Below are 9,743 nucleotides of genomic sequence, written 5' to 3'. Positions count from 1 at the left end.
CCACTAAAAGAAAACACCGGATGAAACAATTGATTAGGAAGGGAGATATTGCACCGGTATAAATGAAAACTAGATGAGGTGGGAACCTCAAAATAATTGAAAGATTAGAAAACAAGAAACTTCTGAGATATGTTCAACACTCCAGATAGAATAGAGAGAGATGAAAAACATGATAGACTTGATAAGAATTTCCAACATGGGAAAAAATTAAAAGGATGAAACGGATATGAAGGACACCGAGAGCTTTCATTGAATCCACCGGAAAAAGAACAAGAATGAACAAATGATGAACTAGAAACTCGTGAGAATCTTCACAAGAATCACCGGATACCACATGGAAGATAAGATGGCGGAGGAAACACTAAATAGAAAGGCAGTAGGATGACAATCTAATTAATGAAGAAAAGGGCGGGAGGGCGGGGAAAACAAAGACAACTTGGGACAGATGAGATGAACTCCGGAAAGAAATGAGAGATTGATCTTGCAATTCTTGAAATGGATAGAATTGAATTGAAGAGAAGCACAACGGATGGAAAAGAATTGACATGACAAATCCGGTTGAGAAGAATTGAAAAGACAACTTGATTGATCAAAAGAATTTGCATTCCCATAAAAATATGAGAACGCCTCTTGGAAAAGATATGAAATCACCATTTGACATCGAAGCAACTTAAATTACCATACTCCAACAAAACAAAGGATGAGGCTTATGAAACAAGCCAGAACAAATTCATGACAAAGATACCGTCCGATATTTTCATGGATAGGATCGCACGGTCTCTATACTATAGTAGCCATCATGTACAAGGTAGTGCACACGACATACTGCTGCCTCTTGAGCTTGCGTTGGTTTTTCCCTTGAAGAGGAAAGGGTGATGCAGCACAGGAGCAGTAAGTATTTCCCTCAGTTTGAGAACCAAGGTATCAATCGAGTAGGAGAATCGCGTCAAGTCCAGAGTATGTGTGCAAACACAAAAGAGCTTGCACCCAACGCTATAAAGGGGTTGTCAATCCCTTCAAGATTGATTGCAAAGTGAGATCTGAAGGCGGAAAGTGCAACGAAGTAAAAGTGTAAGGCTGAAAATATGGTGTGAAGTAGACCCGGGGGCCATAGTGTTCACTAGAGGCTTCTCTCAAAATAGCAAATAATACGGTGGGTGAACAAATTACTGTCGAGCAATTGATAGAACCGCGCAAAGTCATGACGATATCTAAGGCAATGATCATACATATAGGCATCACGTCCGAGACAAGTAGACCGATACTTTCTGCATCTACTACTATTACTCCACACATCGACCGCTATCCAGCATGCATCTAGTGTATTGAGTTCATGACGAACAGAGTAACGCCTTAAGCAAGATGACATGATGTAGAGGGATAAACTCAAACCAATGATGAAAACCCCATCTTTTTACCCTTGATGGCAACAAACGATGTGTGCCTCGCTACCCCTTCTGTCACTGGTTGAGGTCACCGCACGACATGAACCCAAAACCAAGCACTTCTCCCATTGCAAGAATCATAGATCAAGTTGGCCAAACAAAACCCACAACTCGAAGAGAATTACAAGGATATGAAATCATGCATATAAGAGATCACAAGAAACTCAAATGAGATTCATAGATAATCTGATCATAAATCCACAATTCATCGAATCTTGACAAACACACCGCAAAGAAGATTACATCGGATAGATCTCCATGAAGATCATGGAGAACTTTGTATTGAATATCCAAGAGAGAGAAGAAGCCATCTAGCTACTAGCTATGGACCCGAAGGTCTATGGTGAACTACTCACGCATCATCAGAGAGGTCATGGTGTTGATGAAGAAGCCCTTCGTATCTGAATCCCCCCTCCGGCAGGGCACCAGAACATGACCCAAATGGGATCTTGCGGAGGCAGAAGCTTGCAGCGGCGGAAAAGTATTTTCGTGGATCTCTTGCGCAGTTTTGGAATTTTTCTGAATTTATAGGCGGAAGAGGTAGGGCAGACGAGCCACAGGGGGCCCACAAGCCTGCTAGGCGTGGGCCCCCTGGCCACGCCTAGGGGGCTTGTGGGGTCCCCTAATGGCCCCTGCCTTGGTTCTCAAGTCTCCTCGTATCTTCTGTTCCGGAAAAAATCTTTCCGGAAGTTTTATTCCGTTTGGACACTGTTTAAAATCCTCCTCTGAAAAGGTTCAAAAACACGGAAAAAATAGGAACTGGCACTTGGCACTGAGTTAACAAGTTAGTCCCAAAAAAGATATAAAAGGCATACAAAACATCCAAAGTTTGACAAGATAATAGCATAGAACCATCAAAAATTATAGATACGTTGGAGACGTATCAAGCATCCCCAAGCTTAACTCCTGCTCGTCCTCGAGTAGGGAAGTGATAAAGACTGAATTTTTGATGTGGAATGCTACCTAGCATAGTTGTCCTTTGTAACTTCTTTCATGTGACATGAATGTTCAGATCAGTAAGATTCAGAACAATAGTTTGCTATTGACATGAAAACAATAATACTTCAAGCAAACTAGCAAGGTAATCATGAACTTTCGAAATAACAAGGCCAAAGAAAGTTATCCCTACAAAATCATATAGTCTGGCTATGCTCCATCATCCTCACACAACTAATTTAAATCATGCACAACCCCGGTATTGGCCAAGTAATTGTTTTTGCACTCTTACTTTCTCAAACCTTTTTCAACTATCACGCAATACATGAGCGTGAGCCATGGATATAGCACTATAGGTGGAATAGAGTGTGGTGGTGGTTGTGAGACAAAAAGGAAGAGATGGTCACATTGACTCGGCGTATCAAAGGGCTATGGATATGACCATTAATAGATATCAATGTGAATGAGTAGGGATTGCCATACAAAGGATGCACTAGAACTAAAAGTATGTGAAAGCTCAAAAGGAGAACTAGTGGGTGTGCATCCAACTTGCTTGCTCACGAAGACCTAGGGCAATTTGAGGAAGCCCATCATTGGAATATACAAGCCAAGTTATATAGTAAATATTCCCACTAGTATATGGTGGTGACAAAACGAGAGGCTCTAAATCATGAAGAACATGATCCTATTATGAAGCACAAGTGTGGAAAAGATAGTAGCATTGTCCCTTCTCTCTTTTTCTCTCTTCTATTTTATTTTACTTTATTTGGGCTCTTGGGCCTCTTTGTTTCTCTCTTTTTTTATTGTGGGCAACTTTGGCCTCTTTTTCCTATTTCCTCACATGGGACAATGCTCTAATAATGACGATCATCACACTTTTATTTACTCACAGCTCAAAGCTCAGAACAATGATGACTCTATAGGAAATAGCTCCGGCAGTGTACCGGGATGTGCAACGATCTAGCTTGGCGTATGACGTTGAAACATCTCGCTAGCTATCTTACGATCATGCAATGGCAATATGAGAGTGACAGCACAAGTCATGAGACGGAACGGTGGGAGTTGCATGGCAATATATCTCGGAATGGCTATGAAAATGCCATAGTAGGTAGGTATGGTGGCTGTTTTGAGGAAGGCATATGGTGGGTTTGTGCACCGGCCAAAATTGCGCGATACTAGAGAGGCTAGCAATGGTGGAAGGTGAAAGTGCATCTATACCATGGACTCACATTAGTCATGAACAACTCACATACTTGTTGCGAAGGTTTTTATTAGTAATCAAAACAAAGTGCTAAACGCATACTCCTAGGGGAAGGGTTGGTAGGTGTTAACCATTGCGCGATCCCGACCGCAACACAAAGGATGACAATCAATAGATCAATTATGCTCCGACTTCCTAACATAGCGGTTCACCATACGTGCATGTCTTCAACACAAGTATATCTAGATTCACAACACCCTACTAACATAACTCTTAATATTACCAAATCCACGTCTCAAAACTAACTGAGAGGAATCAAACTTTTCTTTCTACTCAATGCACATGAAGATGGAAGTTTTTGTATCCTCTTTGGGTACCTATCACCTTTGGGACTAGTTTCATAGCACAAACCAACTACCAAGTCACGCACCGTCGTGCTCTAAAAGATCTAAGTGAAGCACATAGAGCAAAATTATCTAGCTCAAAAGATATAAGTGAAGCACGATGAGCATTCTAGAAAATTCACGATGAGTGCATGTCTCTCTTAAAAGGTGTGAAACAAGGATGATTGTGACACAACAAAAATAAAAGACTCCTACGATACAAGACGCTCCAAGCAAGACACATATCATGTGGTGAATAAAAATATAGCTCCAAGTAATGTTACCGATGGATTGAAGACGAAAGAGGGGATGCCTTCCCGGGGCATCCCCAAGCTTAGGCTTTTTGGTGTCCTTGAATTTGTCTTGGGATGCCTTGGGCATCCCCAAGCTTGAGCTCTTTCCACTCTTTATCCATTTGTCCATGAGAACATCACCCAAAACTTGAAAACTTCACAACACAAAACTTAAACAGAAACTCGTGATATCATTAGCACAAGAAAACAAACTACCACCTCTTTAGGTACTGTAGCAAACTTTATTTCTATTTATATTGGTGTTAGATTACTGTATTCTCACTTTTACATGGCTATTACCCCCGATACTATCCATAGTTTCATCAAAACAAGCAACCAACTCAAGAAAAACAGAATCTGTCAAAAACAGACCAGTCTGTAGCAATTTGTATACTTCGTATACTTCTGGTACCTCAAAAGTTCTGAAAAATTACGAATGCCTGGGAAAAAGGCATATCAACCAGCAGAAAAAAGAATCAACTCAAAATCTCTTTTTGATTAAAAATGAAAAATAATTTCGTGAGCGAAAAGTTTCTGTCTTTTTCCAGAAGGATCAAACAACCATCACCAAAACTAGTCATAAAGGTTTTGCTTGGCTCAAACACAAAAAGAAACAGAAAAGACACAATAATAACAGAATTATGATTGTGTGGACGCAACAAAAGGGAAAGAAAAAGTAAATTCATTGGGTTGCCTCCCAACAAGTGCTATTGTTTAACGCCCTTAGCTAGGCATTGATAATTCAATGATGCTCACATAAAAGATAGCAACCGGACACGAAGAGAGCATCATAAAGCATGTGGAAATCACATCTAAGTTTAACATACTTCCTATGCATAGGCATTTTATAGGAAAACAGATTGTCAAGACAACCAATAATTACCGTATGCAAGGAAGAAGAAAGAGACAATATCAATCTCAACATAACGAGAGGTGAATTGGTAACATGAAAGTTTCTACCACAATATTTTCCTCTCTCATAGCAATTACATGTGGGATCATAATCAAATTCAACAATATAGCTATCACAAAGGATATTATTTTCATGATCCACATGCATGCAAAGATGACGCTCTTCAAAAATAGTGGGATTATCATCAACTAAAGTCATGATTTTTCCAATCCCACTTTCAATATTATTGCAAATATCATAATCATCATGAGGCTTAAACAAATTTTCAAGATCATAAGAAAAATTGTCACCCCAATCACCATCATTGCAACAAGTAGTGGACAAAGCAAAACTAGCATCCCCAAACTTAGGGTTTTGCATGTTTTTAGCATGATTGTCATTAATAGAATTTATAATGAAATCATTCCAATCATGCTTTTCATTCAAGGGGCCCTCGTGAATCACTTCATAAATTTCTTCATCATGATTTTCAGATTCACGCATCTCAAGCAAAACTCCATAGAGAAAGTCAAGTGCACTCAACTCACTAGCAAATGGTTCAACATAATTGGATCTCTTAAAGAGATTAGCAAGTGGGTGAGGATCCATATCACTAGATTTTCAGCAAGCGAAGATGCAATCATATTGAAGGCACATAGCACACAAGCAAAGGAAAGCAAGCGAAAAAGGCAAATGAAGAAAAGGGCAAATATTTTTGTAAATTTTTGTTTTTCAGAAGTGGGGGAGAGGAAAACGAGAGGCAAAAAAAGTAAATGCAAGAGATGAGTTTGCGACACTTACTTGGATGATATCTTGACTTGATCCTCCCCGGCAACGGCCCAAGAAATCCTTCTGCTACCTCTTGAGCTTGCATTGATTTTTCCCTTGAAGAGGAAAGGGTGATGCAGCATAGGAGCAATAAGTATTTCCCTCAGTTTGAGAACCAAGGTATCAATCCAGTAGGAGAATCACGTCAAATCCAGAGTGCCTGCGCAAACACAAAAGAGCTTGCACCCAACACTATAAAGGGGTTGTCAATCCCTTCAAGATTGATTGCAAAGTGAGATCTGAAGGCGGAAAGTGCAACGAAGTAAAAGTGAAGGCTGAAAATATGGTGTGAAGTAGACCCGGGGGACATAGTGTTTACTAGAGGCTTCTCTCAAAATAGCAAATAATACGGTGGGTGAACAAATTACTGTCGAGCAATTGATAGAACCGCGCAAAGTCATGACGATATCTAAGGCAATGATCATACATATATGCATCACGTCCGAGACAAGTAGACCGATATTTTCTGCATCTACTACTAATACTCGACACGTCGACCGCTATCCAGCATGCATCTAGTGTATTGAGTTCATGACGAACAGAGTAACGCCTTAAACAAGATGACATGATGTAGAGGGATAAACTCAAACCAATGATGTAACCCCCATCTTTTTACCCTTGATGGCAACAACACGATGCGTGCCTCGCTACCCTTGAGGTCACCGCACGATATGAACCCAAAACCAAGCACTTCTCCTATTGCAAGAATCATAGATCAAGTTGACCAAACAAAACCCACAACTCGAAGAGAATTACAAGGATATGAAATCATGCATATAAGAGATTAGAAGAAACTCAAATAAGATTCATAGATAATCTGATCATAAATCCACAATTCATCGGATCTCGACAAACACACCGCAAAGAAGATTACATCGGATAGATCTCCATGAAGACCATGGAGAACGTTGTATTGAAGATCCAAGAGAGAGAAGAAGCCATCTAGCTACTAGCTATGGACTCGAAGGTCTATGGTGAACTACTCACGCATCATCGAAGAGGTCATGGTGTTGATGAAGAAGCCCTTCGTATCTGAATCCCCCTCCGGCAGGGCACCAGAACGTGCCCCAGATGGGATCTTGCGGAGACAGAAGCTTCCGGCGGCGGAAAAGTATTTTCGTGGATCTCTTGCGCAGTTTTGGATTTTTTCTGAATTTATAGGTGGAAGAGGTAGGGCAGACAAGCCACAGGGGGCCCACAAGCCTGCTAGGCGCGGGCCCCCTCCATGGCCGCGCCTAGGGGGCTTGTGGGGTCCCCTGATGGCCTGTCCCTTGGTTCTCAAGTCTCGTGTGTATCTTCTATTCCGGAAAAAAATCTTTTCGGAAGTTTTATTCCGTTTGGACACCGTTTAAAATCCTCCTCTGAAAAGGGTCAAAAACGCGGAAAAAACAGGAACTGGCACTTGGCATTGAGTTAATAAGTTAGTCCCAAAAAAGATATAAAAGGCATACAAAACATCCAAAGTTTGACAAGATAATAGCATGGAACCATCAAAAGGTATAGATACGTTGGATACGTATCACATACGAAGCGTCCCCGAGTCGTAGCAAGCTACAAGAACTCTTTAAGACACAACGAGAACCGTTGTAAGACGACCGTGAACAAACGAATCAACTAGATGTCGAACCCCAACCTCACATCATGCATCTGTTGGAAGATTGTCCTATAAGTAACTACTTCATTTCCCACCTAAGAACTCCTAAATTTTTTGGTCATGCAATCGGGTACACGATACAAGGAGTAAAACCCATCACTCAACTCCTAGCAATAACACTACCGGTCCAGTGTATCACATCCGTCAACACATAACACGAGATCTCAGAAACTCATCTATCTCCGATCCTTGAAAACACATAACTCTCTGCACTAGTACTAGGGATGCTGGGGTTATCTCTCCATTACCAGTATGGAAGCAATTTCAAACATCCTCCTGTTGGGGAACGTCGCATGGGAAACAAAAAATTTCCTACGCGCACGAAGACCTATCATGGTGATGTCCATCTACGAGAGGGGATGAGTGATCTACGTACCCTTGTAGACCGTACAGCAGAAGCGTTAGTGAACGCGGTTGATGTAGTGGAACGTCCTCACGTCCCTCGATCCGCCCTGCGAACAATCCCGCGATCAGTCCCACGATCTAGTACCGAACGGACGGCACCTCGGCGTTCAGCACACGTGCAGCTCGACGATGATCTCGGCCTTCTTGATCCAGCAAGAGAGACAGAGAGGTAGAGGAGTTCTCCGGCAGCGTGACGGCGCTCCGGAGGTTGGTGATGATCTCGTCTCAGCAGGGCTCCGCCCGAGCTCCGCAGAAACGCGATCTAGAGGAAAAACCGTGGAGGTATGTGGTCAGGCTGCCGTGGAAAAGTCGTCCCAAATCAGCCCTAAAACCTTCGTATATATAGGTGGGAGAGGGGGGGCCTTGCCTTGGGTCTCAAGGAGCCCCAAGGGGGTCGGCCGAGCCAAGGGGGGAAGGTCTCCCCCCCAAACCGAGTTGGACTTGGTTTGGTGGGTGGGAGTCCTTCCTTCCCTTCCCACCTCCTCCTTTTTTTCTTTCTCTTTGATTTTTCTTCCAATGCGCATAGGGCCCTTTTGGGCTGTCCCACAAGCCCACTAAGGGCTGGTGCACCACCCTCAAGGCCTATGGGCTTCCCCGGGGTGGGTTGCCCCCTCCCGGTGAACTCCCGGAACCCATTCGTCATTCCCGGTACATTCCAGGTAACTCCGAAAACCTTCCGGTAATCAAATGAGGTCATCCTATATATCAATATTCATTTCCGGACCATTCCGGAAACCCTCGTGACGTCCGTGATCTCATCCAGGACTCCGAACAACATTCGTAACCAACCATATAACTCAAATACGCATAAAACAACGTCGAACCTTAAGTGTGCAGACCCTGCGGGTTCGAGAACTATGTAGACATGACCCGAGAGACTCCTCGGTCAATATCCAATAGCGGGACCTGGATGCCCATATTGGATCCTACATATTCTATGAAGATCTTATCGTTTGAACCTCAGTGTCAAGGATTCATATAATCCCGTATGTCATTCCCTTTGTCCTTCGGTATGTTACTTGCCCGAGATTCGATCGTCAGTATCCGCATACCTATTCCAATCTCGTTTACCGGCAAGTCTCTTTACTCGTTCCGTAATACAAGATCCCGCAACTTTCACTAAGTCACATTGCTTGCAAGGCTTGTGTGTGATGTTATATTACCGAGTGGGCCCTGAGATACCTCTCCGTCACACGGAGTGACAAATCCCAGTCTTGATCCATACTAACTCAACTAACACCTTCGGAGATACCTGTAGAGCATCTTTATAGTCACCCAGTTACGTTGCGACGTTTGATACACACAAAGTATTCCTCCGGTGTCAGTGAGTTATATGATCTCATGGTCATAGGAACAAATACTTGACACGCAGAAAACAGTAGCAACAAAATGACACGATCAACATGCTACGTCTATTAGTTTGGGTCTAGTCCATCACGTGATTCTCCTAATGACGTGATCCAGTTATCAAGCAACAACACCTTGTTCATAATCAGAAGACACTGACTATCTTTGATCAACTGGCTAGCCAACTAGAGGCTTGCTAGGGACAGTGTTTTGTCTATGTATCCACACATGTAAATGAGTCTTCATTCAATACAATTATAGCACGGATAATAAACGATTATCTTGATACAGAAATTAAATAATAACTATATTTATTATTGCCTCTAGGGCATAATTCCAACACCTCCATCCTGAGATAC

The sequence above is a fragment of the Hordeum vulgare genome, chromosome 4H (assembly GCF_904849725.1).
Source record: "Hordeum vulgare subsp. vulgare chromosome 4H, MorexV3_pseudomolecules_assembly, whole genome shotgun sequence".
Taxonomy (NCBI): Eukaryota; Viridiplantae; Streptophyta; class Magnoliopsida; order Poales; family Poaceae; genus Hordeum; species Hordeum vulgare.
Note: the sequence above shows the minus strand (reverse complement) of the source record.